This window comes from Drosophila busckii, chromosome 3L (assembly GCF_011750605.1).
Source record: "Drosophila busckii strain San Diego stock center, stock number 13000-0081.31 chromosome 3L, ASM1175060v1, whole genome shotgun sequence".
NCBI classification, from domain to species: Eukaryota; Metazoa; Arthropoda; class Insecta; order Diptera; family Drosophilidae; genus Drosophila; species Drosophila busckii.
Window position 1 is genome coordinate 10,961,956 of NC_046606.1, and position 18,936 is coordinate 10,980,891.

The window sequence follows — 18,936 nt, forward strand, 5'->3', positions numbered from 1 at the left end:
AGACTTGAGTCTGAGGCTCTGCAGTGTTTAATCTGCGCCAGATTCACGTCGCTGTAGCTGGCGCTTCATTCCAGTCTGAGCCTTGCATTATTTTTAGACATGCCCAGAGATCCATCGCTGGTCATTAACATTTGACGTGCTGTGTGTGTGTGTGTGTGTGTGTGTGTTGCAAGTTGCGTTTAGAATTCTTAATTCTGGACTCTGTCTCTATCTCAGTCACTCCACTGACTGACATAATAGAAATGTCAACGGCCCAGGCGCTGATTTGACAGGCCAAGTCTAAGCGCCTCTATTGGGGGCGTTTTTAGCGTTACCATCATTACATGCTGGGGTGCAAAACAGACAAATTGTTTGTCTGCCGCTTTAATTGATTTTAATTGCTGTTGATTAGTGTTGCAGCTCTAGCTGTGATTTCTGCTCAACTATGGCATGAATGTGTTAATCAAAATGGGAAGTGAAAACTCTTGTCAAGAGCCAGTTGCAAAGTTGTCTAGTCCGGGCAAATGGGAATTGGCATAGAAACTTTACTGAAATGCAATGCAGGAAATAGAAAACAGAATTTGAAAACAGCTTTGAGTTCGTTTTAGCAGACATAGAATTGGAAACTCCAAACAAAAAAAATAGCTTTTACTAGTAGTCTTCGATTTAGTTTGAGAGGTTTTAGAAAAAATCTCTAGAGATTTCTGTAATACTGAAGTCAATAGTTTGTTGATCAGTTCGTAGTTCGATTAATTCAATTCTTAATAACACATTTTTAAAAATGATGATTAAATTCTTCTCTGCTCTCTTTTACTATTACGATTTAGCTTGAGAGGTTTCAGAAAAAAATCTAATTATATTTTTAATCTTTAAACTCGTGACAATAAAATTTCTTTAAGTTCTGCGTCTTCTACAATTTGCTCTAAGAGGTTTCAGTCAAAAATCTCTAGAGTTTGCTGTTGCTTCAAAATGCTCTAAATTAAGTCAATAATTTGATGCTGAGTTAAGTATAAATCTACTTCGATTAGTTCAATTTTTAATAGCACATTTTTAAATATAATGAATAAATTCTGCTATGCAGATTTCTGTGCTGACTTGTTTGAAAATAAAAATACAACAAAACTCTGAACAAATCGCTGTAAAATCTGTTTATACTACGAATCAATTTGAGAGCCTTTCAGACTAAAATTTCTATAGTTTGCTGTTACTTTTATACAAAGAGCATCTTCCCATTCCCCCCAGACACTGTTGCATTCCCTTAACAAATTCGTTGCTAGACTTGCCTCATTTGTTGACATTTTGTTATATTATTGGAAGTTGCATGTCAATGACCATTGAATGCAATGGCTCAGCTCAAGTGCTAGACAATTTCTATATTTCTGCTGTCGCTTGTTCTTCCAAATTCACTGCTAGTGTCAGCGTTATCCATCATTAGACTCAATTTGTTGGGCTACGGCTTAAGCATGACTTGACAAGAATTGAATGACTTGATTCTAACTGCATGACAAACAAAACAAAGCACGACTTGAGGGCTGGACAGGGGGTTGTGCAACAAAGGGCTGCATAATGCATTCATTATGGAAAATTACAAAACAAAAACTGTCAACAGGCCTGGACAGTAGCCAGGAAAACAAACAAGAACAAGAAATAACACACTCGATGGCAGTTCAATCACTTCAGAGCAGCAGCAGCTGCAACTACCAAAACTACCAATACCAATACTTACAAGGGTCACTATAGACTATGGCTGACCATAAATGTCGCTCTCAAACTGTCACAAGCTGCCTCCCCAGGCTCTAAACGCAATGTCTGGCAAATGTCAAACGTTAGTTTTGTAATTAGCTGCTAACTTGTGACAGTGACAATAGGGAGCAGTCTCAGAGAGCGTGCAGAGGGGGGCAGAGGGGTTTGAAAAGTCGCCAGCGTCTGACAATTTGCAACTGTCATTGTGACATTTGGCGGCAGTTCGTTTGCCAATGTGGCAACATCGTCGGGGTTAATGACAACGTCGCCACATTCACACACATACACACACACATGTGACAGCTTCAAAGCATAAGTTCATTTTTCTTATTGATCAGTTTTCCTGCATAGATAACTACGCTGCAGTTGCTGCTGCCTGCGCATTGCTGTAAAAATGTCAAAGGAGCCTCGACTCGCCAACTGACCGAAAAACATATCCACAATTTATTGTCTTGTCTTGCCACAAATAAAAACGCAATGTGATATTTTAACGTTGCGAACTGAGCCACAAATCTGGGCCAGCAAGCAAGAAAATAAATATTTTAGGCTTATTGGGAGTACTACAAAATATTTCTATAGCATAAATATTAAAATTGTTCAATGCAAATCAATAGTTTTTGTTTATTTTATATATTAAATTTAAAGCGATGAGAAAGCAAAGCAAACTCTTTTCTGTATACTAGCTTATTAAATTTAAATAATTGCAAAAGTGTAATCAATGTTTTTTAAATTTATGCATATTTACTTCTAGTTCAACTCAAGCTCAAATAAATTTATATCGAAAGTATCAAGCTCAGCGCTTTATTAGGCTTAGTTGCTACTAAAAGTATAAAATTAATAACAGTAGAAAACTAAAAAAAATACATAATAAGATTTAAATAAAAATCTAACAATGAGTTTAGTTGAATTTAAATAATTTATTGCTTTATATGATTTATTTGTTGACTCAATTATTTTATAAAATTTACTTCAATGAAGTTGTATTAAAATATTGAGAGCGGCAAAGCTCTTATTGCATTCTAATGCTATTTAAATTAAAGTTGTTTAATTTAAATTTAGTACCTGCGCACTTCAAAGTGCTGTCTTTAATTATTTAATTGTAGCTTAGAATTAATTCTATAAAACTGCGATCTTTAATTAACTATGACTATGTTTAAAATGTTCTTGCTTATAATAACTTCTATACCTTCATTACATCATTGCTGCTTAAGCTTAAAATCGTCACCACAATGACTACCCAAAAATAACTATTAGACAACAAAAACTACCAAAGCCTACGATTGTCATAAATCATTTCCTGCTTACGCGTTTCGAAGCTAATCAGCACTACACAAATTTTCACAGCAAGTTCAAAGGGACTTGTGTCAACTTTTTGTGTGTGTGTGTGTTGAACTTGGGGAACCCTTTGCTGCTATATTGACTAAATAGCCATTTATAGCAAATCAAATTGCATTTAGTTTGCTTTAGCTTCAACACTTTTAAGCCTTTCACACGACCTTTACACTTTTGTTTGGGGCATTTTACTTTTTTTTTCTGTTGGCTATGCACAGTGACAGGGTCGTGACTTCCAGTATTTGTTGTTGCTGTTGCCGGACAGCAAGAAAATACATTTTTAATGATCCATCATTGTTTAAATGCTTTGGGATGCGCGCAGCAGCAAATTGCTGAGTGTGAAATTCTGAAAGACTTTCACTTGCATGCAGATGCGTTAATAGGGAAAAGTGTTTGGAAATGTTTTGGAAATTACGTGAATTTCAAATTACAGCTGTTGAGCTTTAAAGTTTGTTGGGTTGCTGGCCTCTATCGAAGCTAAGCTAATGTCTAACGGTACTGCGTTGGAACGTTCTAGCAACAACAAATGGGGCCATCCAACACTATGCAAACTAAGTGCAGGTTCTACACGAAAGAAAAAAAAAAACGGGCCATCAAAAGGCGTTACAAATTTTGATTTCTTTTGAAAAGTTGCGACGCCCAAAACACCAAAAGCACCAGGGTGTTATGTTAAGAGGAATGAGCTGAGGTGTGAGGAGTTTGCGGCTAAAGTAGAAAATATCAATTACAGCATAATTATGTGTGACGCACAATGCAGCGAATGAGCGAGAAAGAGAAAGAGAGAGAGGTACGTACGTATGACAGCAATGATTGATTTGTGGAAAGAACGTAACCCCACCCCATCTTTCTCCAGGAACTCGCTTCAAAGCGTTGAACTTTTGACACAACAGAAACTTGTGCAAAAGCAAAGGAAAATTGTTGGAAAAATTCTTTTCGTTTGTCATCGTATAATTTAATTTTAAACGATTTTGATTGACTGCCCCCCCAACTTCTAATAAACATTGTTAAGCGCACTCAACTGAAGAGTCAAGTTAACTCAACTCTGCTCATCGATGGATGCCTTTAATTGCATATTAAACAGCATTTACCAAAAAGTAATGTTTACCATTTTATTTCTACAAACAAACTCCCGCCCAATAGCTTAGGGTACCCTTTGCTCTTCAGTTTCCACCTCTCTCTCTCCCTCTCTCGTCTTGTCAGCTCTTGTTCAATGTCAATGTTGTGACCTTTGTTAAGCATTTCGTTTGCCAGCCAAGAAGAAGAATCCCTAACTTGCAGCATATGTGAGTTGCCTCCTCTCTCTTTCCGCTCCCCACTGCAGTTAAGCATCGGTTCTTGGTTCTTTGCTTTCATTCAAGCAGCGCAGCAAGTACCGTTGTAATTGTTGGTTGCTAACTCTTCTTTTAAAAATCAATTGCATTGTTGTTGGCTCTTGCTGTTCCTCGCTTGTTGTTAAATAATATTGCGCAATTTTTATTTAAACAGCTTAAGCAATGGGCAAGTTTCTTCTGCCGACAGCTGAAGACAAGACGTAGTCAAAGATCTATAGAAAGTTGTTTTCGGGTGAAAAGCTGCTTGCTAGTTTATTCCTGAGTTTGTTAGTTGGTACGCTTTGTTTAGGACTTTTGGGGCGTTGTTTATTCTGTTGACGTTGTAATGAGCTGGGAGTTGGAGTTAACTTGAGTTGAGGCTGTCTGCACAAAAGTGTTGACTGTTGAGCATTCAAAAGATGATGATTAACCCATTAGAAATGCCATAAGCACACGCTGTAGTAAATAGTGGAAGCAATTGAGTAGAGAGAGTTAATAGTTGAGCATGGTATACATAGAGGGGTGCGCAAAGAAATCGTTAGAGAATTAGACTGAAGTCACTCAAGTCAAAACGTTGGAGCAGCAAAATTTGGAGGAATTTTATTCTTCGACATGAAAAGTTGAGTCGTGCTTTTATAAAAGAGATTTCTTAAAAAAAAATCCCTTGCCTTTAAAGAAGGAATCTTCCGTTGATTTGAGGTAATATTCAATTAGCTCAAGTATTGTAGCTAATCTTTCTAAAATCCCCAATTCTTTAATATTATTTTTAATATACAAAACTTTCTTCAATTCCCTAAGCCTACCCTACCCCACCCTAAAGCTTAGCACCTTATTCTAATTTTTAGTAGAAAGTTAAATTGAAAAAACTTTAATTTTTTAATTTAATTTCTTTACTTGTTCCCAACCCTACCCTACCCCAAACCCTCATTCTTAGCTCAAAAGTAAACCAACCCAAACAGTTTTGAAGCGCACATAAATTCTTTTAAAACCTACTAACAATCTATTTAAACGTTCTGCTGAAATCTTGGCTACAATTTATGCACACCAATTACTTGTTAAAGTATAAATAGATTTGTTTAAATTTATAACCATGAGCAGCTTTTTGTTCGCCAGTCCATAAATGACTCGCAATTTATTTATTTTTCTTTCTTTATTTTTTTTTTTTTTGTTGCGCACTTGTAGAGAGTCCAGCCAGCAGTGCTTTCAATACAGTCAATAATATTGTCATCTTGGCTGCTGCGCCGGACGCTCTGGGCTCAATGCTAAAAATGTTGACAGCGCGCACTTGGCATTGGCATATGAGGGGGGGCTGCTGCGGGGGGGTATTTTGTGGGTGTCATGGCAAGACCTCGATGCATTTTTTATTAGCTGTAAATTTTATTAATGTGGCAATAAATTCAAACAATGTGAAACAAGATGCAAGTAAACCAAACAAACCAAAGCCAAAGCCAAAGCTAAAACATATAAACATATATATTTAAGTAATGGGGAGGGGTGTGAGGGGTGGGGGCGCACATAGCCGCTGGGAAACTAGCCAGAGATGCTTGGCAAACGATTGGAGGAGTTTGCATGTTGCAACAACAACACAGCAACAAGCTCGCTAGCAAGTTGCAATGTGGTAACTGAGGACATTTGGGCAGTGTGTCGCCAACGAGTTGCAAGCAACATTGGGACACTTGCTATGTATGTATGTGTGTGTGCTCGTGTGTGTGTGTGTTGAGCGTTGAAAAGAAATACACGAGCGTAAAATTTATTTAAGCCAAAGATAAGCAGCCAGGCAGCTCCAATGGCCACAAAATATGCATAAAACACACTGCGACACTCCGCAGCAGCGAAGGCGGTAGGGGGGGTGTGGCAGCCAGCACTATGGGGACAACAAGTTTTGCTGCAGCGACAGGAACTAAATCACGTGTGCCTCAGTCTCAGTCGCTGGTTTCTTTCTTTTTAGTTTTAGTTTTTCCAACTTGACTTTGGCCAAGTCATGACGACAGGTTCAAAATGTTGCTAAACAACTTGGCCGAGCGCTTAGAACACAGCCAAGCGCAGTAGCCAAAGCAGCAGCAGCAGCAGAAGAAGCAGCCACAGCCAAAGCTGCAACTTGAGGCTGCTAAGCAGCGGCTTACACATGTTTGTTTGCTGTTCTGCTTGTGGCTGCGCATGTTGCATGTTGTTGTTGTTGTTGTTGTCTTTTGTTGCCTGCTTACCGTTAGAATCTATGCAAAGATTTGCAGCTACGAAGTCTCTGCGCTGCCAGCTTAGAAATAATATCTAATAATGCATATAATTTTCACATGCATCGATAGAAGAAACGCGAGCGAAACTGAGAATGAAAAGCTAAAGAAAAACTCAACAACTTATGCAACCGCAGCTAAAATATTACGATCAAATATTATGTAGCTTAAATGCAGCAGCTAAAAGTCAAAGAGAGCGAGAGAGAGCGAGACATAAACATTAAGCTTTAATGTTATCGCTGTCATAAAGTTGCTGCAAATGCACGATAATGACAAGCATGAGTATATATTGGATATTGATATCAAGCATAAAGTACTAGTGGGCATGTTTTTGATTAGAAATTGTAGCAGCGCTTGCTTTGAACTGAGAGCAAGAAGTTTACCAACTTCTCTAGCTAAATTTAAAGCTACAAAAGTGAAGATTTTTATACTAAAAATTCAAGCAAATTTTTAAGTTTAAAACTTGGCTATTAATAGTGCTAAGAACAGTTCATAATTGTTTATATAAAATATTTAAAATATGAACAATTATTGAAAAGGCTGCTTTAAATGCTGAATTAATTACAAGCAAAACTAATTTAAATAATAAAGAAAGCTTTGCAGAAATTGCTAAATTAATTGCAAAATATTTTATTAAAATTACAGAATAGAAATTTCGCTTAAAAACTGAATTACTAAAAATAAAATGCATTAAAATTACAAAATAGGTATTTTGCTGAATTAATTACAAAAAAAAATTAAAATTGGTGAATAAAATTTTTGCTTAAGTGAAGAATTAATAAAAAAATAAAGAGTTAAAAGGAATTAAACTTACAAAAAAAGTATTTTTTTAAATGCTGAATTAATTACAAACAAGATTATTAAAATTGGCAAATAGAATTTTTTAAATGCAGAATTAATAATAAAAAATAAAGAATTACAATGAATTAAACTTACAAAAAAAAAGTTATTTTTTTTTAAATGCTGAAATAATAAAAAAAAAATTATTAAAATTGTTGAATACAATTTTTGCTTAAAAGCTGAATTAATATTAAAAAATAAATAGGTACAATTTTTTAATGCGGAAGAAATTACACAAGACTAAGAATTAAACTTACAAAATTATAACTTTTTTGTGCAATGCTAAGTACAGCAAAATTAAAATCGAAAATTATTGTATTTAAATTTCTTTTTTGTGTAATTTTCTGTTAAATATTTCTTTGTGCCAATTAAAAGTTTAATGAACTGAATTAGAATTAATAATAAGAAATAAAGAATTAAAATTATACCAGCAATTTTTTTTAGTGCGCATTTAAATATAAAAGATTATGAATTAAAATTACAACTTAATTTGAACTGCTAAAAACAGCAAAATTAAAATCATAAATTTTATGCATATTTCTTTTTTTTAATATTTCTCTATTAAATATTGCTTTGTGCCATTTAAAAGTTTAATGAACTGAATTAGTTTTTACTTTTGATTAATATTCATTGCCGTTGCGAACTAATAATCTTCACACTAATCGCATTCTCTTATATCATAAACGTAATGATAATAATTATTATTCTTCGCGCTGTCTTTAATTGTCTTTACTGTAGCTGTTTTTTATATAAATTCATTAAATATTACATAAAACCAACGCGTGGAGATTAATTTTGCAAGCAAAAACAATAACAATCAAATATTGTTGAGCAGTCAATCAAATCGTAGCGAATCGCTACAAAAGCCGCTTTGGTATTTTTCGGCTGATTTAGCGGCCCAGCAGCTCTTGACGCATCTTTCAGATTTAACTATTGACAATTTATCAATCAACGAACGCGAACACACACACAACACTTCAAGCTGAGCCCAAAAACAAATGCGAGCAAAAACAAAGCAGAAAACAAAATTTGTTAACGGCAAATATTATACAAGACTTTCTTTTTCAGTATGTTATAAATTTATGATTTCGAATTATTTTTATTTCGGGGCCAATGCGGGCGCAGACCAATGGCAATATTGAGCTTTTGTTTATAATTAATTACGAAGCCTTAACGGCGGCGTCACACGAAATTTGTGGCAATTTTTTCGGTTCAACAACAACAACAACAAAAAAATTGTTCAACAAAATGCCGCAAATGAATTTTTTATAGCAACACTACAATTTTTTCGGTGTATGCTGTAAGAGTTGTTGTTGTTTGTTGTTATTGTTGCCGCTTGCATGCGCCAAATTCATAAAATATTTTTATTAATTACGTATACGACACGTTGGCGAAATAACAGCGCACGGTGTGAAAATTTCAATGAAACTGAAAAATAAAGTAAATTTGCTGTCACGAAAATATTTAGTGAACTTTTAAAACAGAAATTTTCACTACACACCACACACACGGCTAAAAATAATAAATTTAAAAATCAACTGCGTGAGGCTTGTGAGCCGCGCCCTAAATTTAAATTGCAACAACAAGTTGAAGCTGCAACTGAAGCTGAAGCTGAAGCTGCAGCCTGCTAATCTGCAGGGTAATCAGCAAATAGAGACTCGAAGCGAAAAGGAAAAACCAATAAAAGGCAGTGCTTATCGCTGGGCTTGAGTCTTGGGGCTTGGGTAACGGCATTGGCAGTGGGCGCACGCAGACGTGGCCTAGACCTAGAGCTTATCAAAATGGCAAGGGCCAGAGCGCAGTGCACAGAGCTCTGACCACTGACGTTGCAATATTTAAAGCGCAGTTGCTTTCGACAGGCGATAAGGCCTAAACATTGATTGTTAAAGCGAATTTATTACGAAACTTAATAAATTTATTAAACTTACTTACGCTTACTTTATTTGCAGGTAACTACCACTGACAATTGACAAGCAAAATGTTAACAATTAAACGCTATAGGGGTAAGTTGCAGTCAAACAGTTTCGCTTTTCACTAGAACTCGATAGACTGTCGGGTTAGCCACACCTCGAGCAGCGCGTCATGACAGCGCTTTGGACACATTACCGACACACTACCACACATACAATGCACACACACACACACACAGATAGACAGACAGACAGACATTAAAAACTTTCAAGACACGCAATCCCAGGCAACGGCTACAAAACGCACGCTATCAATTTAACAGCATCTGTCTATGATGCATGAGCTGCTAGAACAGCGCTGCGAGTTGAGGGGGCGCGGTCTGTGGCATGACGGGTGATTGGGTTGCGACAACAACAGCCCGTCGAAGCGTCGTCTCCTTGCGCTCCCACTGAAACTTGTCGTAGACTCAACACACACACAACTTTAGATTGGCAACTTGCGCTGCGCTGCATTGGTTGCATTTTTCCAAGGAACCTGCATTGCATGCCTCAGCGCATGTGCAACTGCCTCTTGGGCTCTGGCTCTGGCTTTAGTCTCAATAATCTATTTATAGTCTACGCTGCGTTTGCCTCTCTTATCAAAAGGCAGCCAAAGTCGCCGCGCTGGCGGCTGTGAAAATTCCAAAAAAGGCAGCGCCCCAAAGGGACACAGCCACACAGCTCCCCCCGCTGCCCGCTCTATGCCTTGGCTAGCGTGCAAAAATATTTTCCTAGCATTTTTCTATGCTTTGTTGGCCAATTTCGCAGTTTAAGGCGCAGCAGCTGTCAACGCGCAATCACAGCCCTTGCCCCCAACTCGAGCTCGCTGCTTGTAAATTAATTAAGCTAAAAATAATTGAAGCTAATCCCAAGCCGCAGGCAATGCAGAATGAAAAGTGTTACTCGTTGCTGTTGTTGCTGCCGCTGCTGCTAAAGTGGGTTGCGTCAATAACCTCAGGCGAGGATTAATACATTTATATTTTTTTACTTCCACTCTGCTGCTTGTTGTTGTTCTCGCTTGACTTAGAGCCTGCGGCTTACGGTAGCCAAAAGATTTTGTTACAAATGATTTTTAGCTGCTGCATTTTCTCTTGTCAAACTGTCGCTGTTTTGTGTCTCGTGATTAACTGCAGCTAAACGTTGAGTTAATGCATTTGGCTTAGTTGCTGTTTAATGAATGCAGCTTCATTCATTGTTTAGTGAATGTGAATGAATCAGTTTGAATTGAATCAGTTGCTTTATTTACTGAGCAACAATTAGGGCAAGCAGTTGTTAATATAAAAAGCAGTTCGCTTATCATTAAATGTATAAATTTTATATTTCATGTTTGGGTAGCAAATATTACAAATTAGTCAGCTTGAGATAGCAAAGTTTTTATTAATATATATATATATATATAGCAGATTTATATTGATTTTTATATTTTAAATATTTTTATACAATAACAAATATTACAGCTCAGTCAGCTTAAAGTTTTTATTATTAAAAATAATTATTTATATATTTAAACGCCTACTTTATCATTTTGAATTAATTAAATTCCTTAAATTTTATATTTTAAACAGCAAATAATGCGCATCAGTCAGTTTAAAATACAAAAGCTGTTTATTATTAGAAACACTTTGAAATATTCTACACTTACTAAAGAAATAAATAAATAAAAAAACTAAAATATGTGTAAGGCATTTCGCTTATTAAAATGACATATTATACACATATTAAATGTTTATGTTAAATAGCTGTTAAGTCAATTAAGCATTCATATTAGCATAAATATTATAGCTTAACATTTAGATAAACATATTTGGCTTATTAAACAACAGTTCGTATACTCAATATTTGCGCTGCATAATAAAATGAGCAAGCAAATTTCTAACAACACTGCGTATGCTTAATATTTGCTGAATTTTATTATTAGCAGACAAATTTTGTTGAGCAAATTTAATTTGCAGCAACAGTGCGCATACTTAATATTTGCTGCAAATATTTGTACAACAAATTAATGCATTTAAATATATAAAATACTATTGATATTTGCATAACAAATTAATGCATTTATTTTATATAATTTTAAGCGCTGTTGGCCAATTTAAAGTTATAATTATAATTTTTAAACAAATTGTTGTCAGCTCTGTAGGCGCTTTGGGCTTATGAAAATGAAATGTTAACTTGGCTACACTTAAATTGGCGCCTTTCCAGTGGCTTTTAGCTAACAGTCTGCGCTAAAAGTTAAGCTACCAAGCGACTTGCTTCCGTCAGTAGGCGGCACTTGGCTGGCTGCTTAGTTTATGCTGATGATGGGGATGAGCTGATGCTTATATCAGTTAACGGCTTTAAATATTTTGCCAATTGTCATGTCTGCGCAATAAAAAAAGCAGCAAACTGAATTAGAGCGAGACAGACTGAGCGAGTTCATGACGTTGCGCCTGTTAAGCTGCCAAAAGATTTTGTGCGCACTTTGAACTCGAACTCGGACTTGAAATGAAACAAGAAGTTGTTTGTAGTTTGCAGTCAAAGTTAAAGCTAAAGCTCAGAGACTTTGGCGTGGGCGCCTTGGACGCTACGAAATTTCATAATAATAGACTCTGCAGTCGGATACGGTTCGGCCGCAGTTGAATTCAAAGTTACGTTTGCCTCTTTTTTGTTTGTTAAGAAAGTGAAATGCATTCGACTGTGCAGTGGGTGGGGGCTGGGGGGGGTAAATTATCGCTTTATCACGATTCAAACGGTACCACTTTCTTCGCTTCAGCTTCATTTGTAGCAATAATTATGCAATTTGCTTTGGCTTGTTGTTTAGCATCGCAGGCTTTGTCTCAATCTCAATCTCAATTTTGGTTTCAATTTAAATTTACAGTTGTTTATAATTGTTGTTTTTGTATGCGCTGCTTATCGCATTATAAATCGTAGTTGTTTTTCCAAAATTTTCCTCACATATATTATAAAATTGAAAGTAATATATCAAAACTATTTGTGTCAACTTGCCAAAAGTATGTCAAATGTAGCCTGCGGCAAGATCTTTCTGCAGCTTCAGGCCGCACATTTGATCGATCAGTTGAGTTATTGTTGTTGCCACAGCGCGCTGACGTTGATGGAATAAGCGTCAAATATTTGCCAGCCTGCGGCTCAAAGCTTTTCTCTTGGCCCGCAAGCCAAAAGTGGTATGTGGAACGCTTAATCTGTAATTGGAGATGAGCCCTCAGCTGCTTTAACTGCTTCCTGGCCCAAATATGAAACCAAACAAAAGTGGAAACGTGCATCTCTTAAACGATAAATAAGCAACATATTTTTCTATATATATTCTCTTTTTTTATTAAATTAATGCTATTAAAAATTGCATATACTTGAAGTTAGTGTAGCGCGCCTTAACGTTGGACAGTTGAAAATTAACGCCAGCCAGCCAAAACAAATTGTTGCCAAACAGGGAAGAGAGTCGCGGCTTAAAGTCGTGCCGAGCACTTTTCACTTAAACGCACTGCCAAACTGCAACAAAAATTGCAACGCAAATTAAATTAAACAATTTAATTTGAGCTGCAATTTGAGCAAACGTAAAAAGCCAAAAATTGTTTTTAAATGGCTTAATTAATTTGCCCAATTCTGCTTTGGCATGAAATACATTTAACTTGGTCAAAATTACTCAACAACAAACTCAAAGTACCCAACCCCGATATAAAAAAAAAAAAACGACAAGCGACAGGCCCTAAAAACCAAAGTTACGCCCACAGCCAAAAGCTTTTCTCACTTGTAGCTGACGCCCACGCTTTAAGCTGTTGTCGAGTTGTGCGGCTTAAATTGATAAGATTTATTTGAGCCATAAACTCAAAGCTTACAAACATTTAAAAGCAATAGCAATGTACGAGTTTGATAAATGTGCGCTTATTGATTAAGCCAAGTTGGAGCTACTAAAGTTTGTTCCCACTACTTTTTAGCTTGACGCGCATGTGAAAGTTCAAGTCATTGTTTTAACTGTTTAAAGATTTGCATGCAGCTAGTTCAAAGGTTCATTGTCAAGTCTAATAAAATGTTCAAATGACACGTTAAGTGTCAGCGCGAACAAGCGTTGCCCCCAAAGTAGCTACAAAATATCGAAAGCTGCTATGAACAAAAAAATGTTTAAAGTCTAAGCCAAGTTAACTCCTTTTGTTGGCAGCTGTTTGCCTTTTTGTCAAATGGCTCAGCAATGATGATAAATCGTGACCGCTGCGCTTTAGTGAAATTTTCCTACGCTGCCCACTACAAATTTGTGTGCATGTGTGCATGTGTGTGTGTGTGTGTTTCATATCTAATGCTTTGGTGAATCTTTATTAGCGCATTGAGTGACGTGCAGAGCGCAGCTGCCGTCGTTAGCTACTTATAGACCAAGTTACTAACGTTTTTACTGCCAAGCAGCCTTCCCTAAACTTGACATTTAAGTGAATTATGTAGTTTTCATGTTAACCATAGACCGCATAGAAAAAAAAAATAGCGTAGTCTAAGTGCTTGGCAGGCGACTTTTTGCACAAGCTGCTGACATGCTTGATTTATTTCTATGTGTGTGTATGTGTGTGACTTACACCTTCAACTCCCACCCAACCCGCTTGAAAATTAGCCCCAAATATAATTTATGAGCTGAAAATTTTCGGGGCGCCAAAGCTTTGACTTGAGTTGAGCATTTGGCACTGTCGGCTTTTGATTTAAATGCAAATTAAAAGTCTTGCAAAATGTCAACTCCAATCACGATCTTCACACAGCGTCACTCGAGTGATTGTTATACGTTTATGAGCTGATTCATGATTCGCAAAAAAAAAGAACGCTAATGAAGTTAGCACTAAATTTAAATGCATAAATTACAACTAAATAAGTTCTAAGAGCTTTAAGCCACTAATGCGAATTGCTTTATTAGCAAACTGTTCCAATTTATATAGTATATATAAATATATTTATATGCTGTTTATAAAAAAAGGTTGTTTATAAGTATTTGCGCCACTTTATGCTTAAACAGCAAAGCAAACTAAGTTGATTGTGGATTTGTCTGTCTGTATGAGCAACAAGAACTCAGAAACTATAAGCGCTATAGCTACGAATTTTTTTATATAGACTCTACTACTGCTGATTTATATTTTGGCACATTTTATTTCAACTACACTGCGCGAAAATCACGCAACTCTTGCGCATACTGCTTTATTTTTTTTATAATAAATACATTTAAATTTGTCACTTCAAAAGTTAAGTTGGCTTTATTTTTTAACATAATAAATTTATATTTGTCACTCCAAAAGTAAAGTTAGCAAACAAATTATGTAGTCAACTAAATAATTTTCATATTTTGCAAATTAGTTTAATGCTCTTTATTTTAACAAAAGCTTAGTGTAATTTTGAAATAGAATTACTTAACTTATGATAAATTTACTCAATACAAATTCACACGTTTGCTCAATTTCAATAACGCAAATCCTTTCACCTTGCAAAACTTAAACTTATTTAATCTCGAGCTTTAAAGTGTTTGTTTATACAATTTACATATTTAATGCATTGTTTATGTGCATTTATTTATAAATTAGCTGCTTTCATTCGATCGCGCATGCAAACGAGTTAAGTAATCCAATTAACATTTCGAACTTAAGCCCAACCAAGTTTCAATTTCATCATAAGACAAATTCACAGCCAAGCAAACAGTTCAAGGTCACAGACACCCACCCACACAGCAGACACTTCAAACGATAAGAGCTGATAAAATGCCAAAGCAAACGACTTCAACTTCAACTTGACAAGTTGCTCATTTAGCGTTTACAAGTTAATTTGTAGCAAAAATAACTGAACAGCGTTAGGGGGGGTGGACTGCACTACAATAAAATAAATAAATATTGTTAACAAGCGCGGAATGTTTTAGCTAATTAAAAATAGTTTATTAATGCTACGTATACGTAATGCACAAATGTAGCCAAAAAATCAAGCAAGTTTATTATTATATAGAACATGTGGCAATCAGTTAACGCAGCTGTTGTCAAAAGTTAAACAATGAATTGTTGTTGTTATTGTTGTCTGTACAAATTGAACAATTATGAATTATAAATTTCTGCGGCTTTGTGCAACATGCGGCAGTATTTTTCATAATTTAATGACGCACACATATAGTTAATGAAAATAAAATCAATGTAATTAACACAGCGACATTTAATAAATTTTTGATTTGTGGTTGCATTAAATAAATAAACAAATAATGTAATAAGAGAGTAAATAATTAATATAAATAAATGTAGTGCGTAAGCTACGACTGCTTGCTATAATTAACAAATGTCAAAAAATTGTTAATGCTTAGATTAGAGTTAATTGCAAACTCAATTGACTTGCGTCAGCAGCAGCAATGAAATCAAAGTAAATGTCAATTTTCAACAAGTCGTTTAATTAACAATAATAAGAACTGGCAATTAATTAAAAACTAACTGCAACAAATGGCACTTGCCCCAAAACAAAAGCAGCAAGCCCAGCCCAAAAAATCTAAATTTGTTGGCCCTGCAGTTTTCACGCCCCGAACCCAGAACAAGCAGCAGCAGCAGCAAGCAACATCAACACATTGCCAATTGTTTTGTCAGTGATATAGCCACAAATCTCATTAAACGCTCTATAAGGTGCGGTCTCGTCCCCATAGGCAACGCCCCACATTTGTTCGAATCTAGACTTTCTAATACAGTTTTGTACCTTTCGATATCGAAAATTATATAGCATGTGAACTTGGCCAACTACTAAAAACTGAACTTAACGCTTGCATTATTATTTTATTTTATGTACAGCCTAAGCAAAAGGTCAGTTGGCCTTAACAAGCCCCCAATTTAATTCATTTAACAGTTGCTGGCAACAACAAATGGCATTGCTAATTTATGTTTATTGCACATTATTTCGTACTAGACAATTGTCGAAGCCCAGTTCCTTTAGGCCATTTAAATGCCTTGTAGCTGCGTTTGTTGATTGAATTTTTATGCATTTTATAACATATTTATTTTAATGGTTTTTTAGTTGGCAACGCTGATTGAAATTTATTAGCATTTGTTTGTTTTTAGTTGCACAAATTTATTATTATACGTGCGTTTTAAATTTTATGCGTATTTTATAGCTTTGCACATATATTAAAATATATCCAAGAGTTCAAATTTAAGCTGCAACGCCTACTTTTTGACAGCCGCAAGCCGCAACGCTTGTAATTAATAAGCCAACTAAGCTGAACTTAGTCTGGCTAACAAGCTCAGCTCGGCTTATTAGCTGAAACTTTTTTAGCTGCTTCATAATTTCGGCTTTTTAATGAGCCGCCGTTGTTGCGATCAAGTGCTGTTTGTGCCTTTTTGTTAACCACTTTTGGCCATTTTATTTAAATCGCTAGCGACCATAAATTGCAGCCAGCAACTGTCAAGTGCAACATGCAGCATTTGGCTTTAATGTGAGCATTGTGAGCCATTTTTGTGGCTTCATAACTTTATTTTTTCGCTTGCTTTTTTTTTTTGTTTTGGTTTGCTACACAGGCCATCAATTTGAACTTTGTCTTTATGCTGGCCTAAAAAACACAACAAAAAATCAAGGCACAAAAATCTATTACGCTTATCAATTGAAAAGCCTTTGATTGTGCGCCGACAATTGAGCTTAGAAATTAACAATAAACGAATAGCAAATGCGCTTTGAATTTGTAGCAAAAATAAGCAGCAACAAAATAAACTATAAAATGTTATAGTAAATTAATTTATTAAGCAAATTTAAAGCAAAAACGAGTGGAAAAAATAGCTACATGAAATTTAAATGTATTTCATTTGAGTACTGAAACTAAAAGAATTAGTTATGTTAACATTTATAATAATAAATAATAGTTTTGATATAGCTTATTAATTGTTATATTATAAAGTTTAAGCTATTAAGTGATTTATGTTAGCATTGATTAGCTATCGATACTATCGATAAACATTGAATAACCAACATACATTTCGTTTAGAATGGAGTCATCCGGCAAGCCAGAGCAAGTGCACATCTCACAGGAAACTTCGCAACAACAAAATAAACTATCAAATGCATATTAATACAATGAAATTAATTGAGGCAATTTTAAAATTTGAGTATGAAAAAAAATTTAACAACAGGCCAAAGTGCAAAATGTGAAGAAAATTGTGACTTGAAATTTCAATTGACTAATTTGTTAATATAAATAAATAAATTAGACAAAAATTTGCATTGCTAATTTCGAGGGACTTTATTTTGAATGTCTTTATTATATATATATATATCTATAAATATTAGCTATAAAATGCTAAGCTTGCAACAAAGCTAAAAAAACTGATTTATAAGCAATAAAACAAAATTCAGCAAATGCAGCAATAAAAACGAATACAAAATGTTTATATAGCTAATAAATAAATATTTCATGCATATACAAGACTAATATATAAAAGCTAAAATTTAAAGCTTGAAATACAGCTGAATTTATTACAATAAATAGATTTCAAAGCTTAAATTTTTACTAAGCTATAAACAATACAGTTAACAAATCTATTTTAAGCCATGACTCTTAAATATTTTCACTCACTCACACTTTTGATTGATTTTGTATTGCAAGCAGCTTGACAAATGCCGAAAAATATTCGCTAAATGTTATAAAATGCAAATCGGTGTCTCTATAGAGCCTGAAGGCTGGAATTTCATTTCTCGCCTCTAATGTCACTTGTCAAAGGCGGAACTTTAAAGTTTTTGCCTTGCCGCAAACACAATAAAGAAAAACGAAAAACCTTTGACGCAATTTGCATTTGCTGGCGCCGCAGCTTCTGTGGCAAATTGAAAGCAGCCAGATACATGTGGGGGCAGCCAGATACATATGTATCTACATATTTTGCAATGCGTCTGCAGTTGCCGCTGCTGCTGCTGGCTTTGATTGATTTGTTTTGCTCGGAAGATTTTTGTTGATTGTTAGCTTGGGGGCTAGCGCCAGGCCAATTGGCCCAAGGTCTGGCGCTGGCGACAGTTTTCGCACTTCCACATAAAACACATGCCATTGTCATTTGGAGAGAAGGGACAGCTGCTTTGCATTTGCCAAAAAACTTATTTACATAGCTATCTATGCTGATTAACTAAGTTGGCACATTTGGTTTCCATTACAAGCGCTTTGGGGTCGCAGCTGTCAGTCAGAAAATCAAATGAAAAGCATATATAATGTCTGAACAGCATTGATAAATGACAAAATACAAATGGAAGTTCCAATTTAAAGAAACGCTGTTTGGGAAAGTGTTTTGTTCTTTCGATTCTGTGTGAAAGTTATTTTGGTAGCCAGAAGAAAGTTGCTGCCCCAAAGGTCGTGCCTCGCGTCTCTTCAGCGATTATGCAATATTTATTTACATACATTCTAAACAAAGAAAACAAAGTGAAAGCGCGTGCAGCAGCAGCAGCAGCTAATGCACTTTCAGTTTTCAACTGCCAGTTACAAATCGTATTGCGGGTGTTTTGATTGCGGTACAAAATGATCAACAAAAAATTCCAAATTCCAGCTGGGAACGAGCACAAAACTCTTCTCTGTTTTTTTTTTCATCAGCACCAATCACACACAAT

General features: G+C 35.4%; 1 protein-coding gene across 1 annotated transcript in view; it reads left to right on the forward strand.

Moving 5' to 3' along the window:
* Positions 1 to 18,936, forward strand: part of LOC108598225 (bbg) — a 134,899-nt gene that overhangs the window by 99,712 nt on the left and 16,251 nt on the right.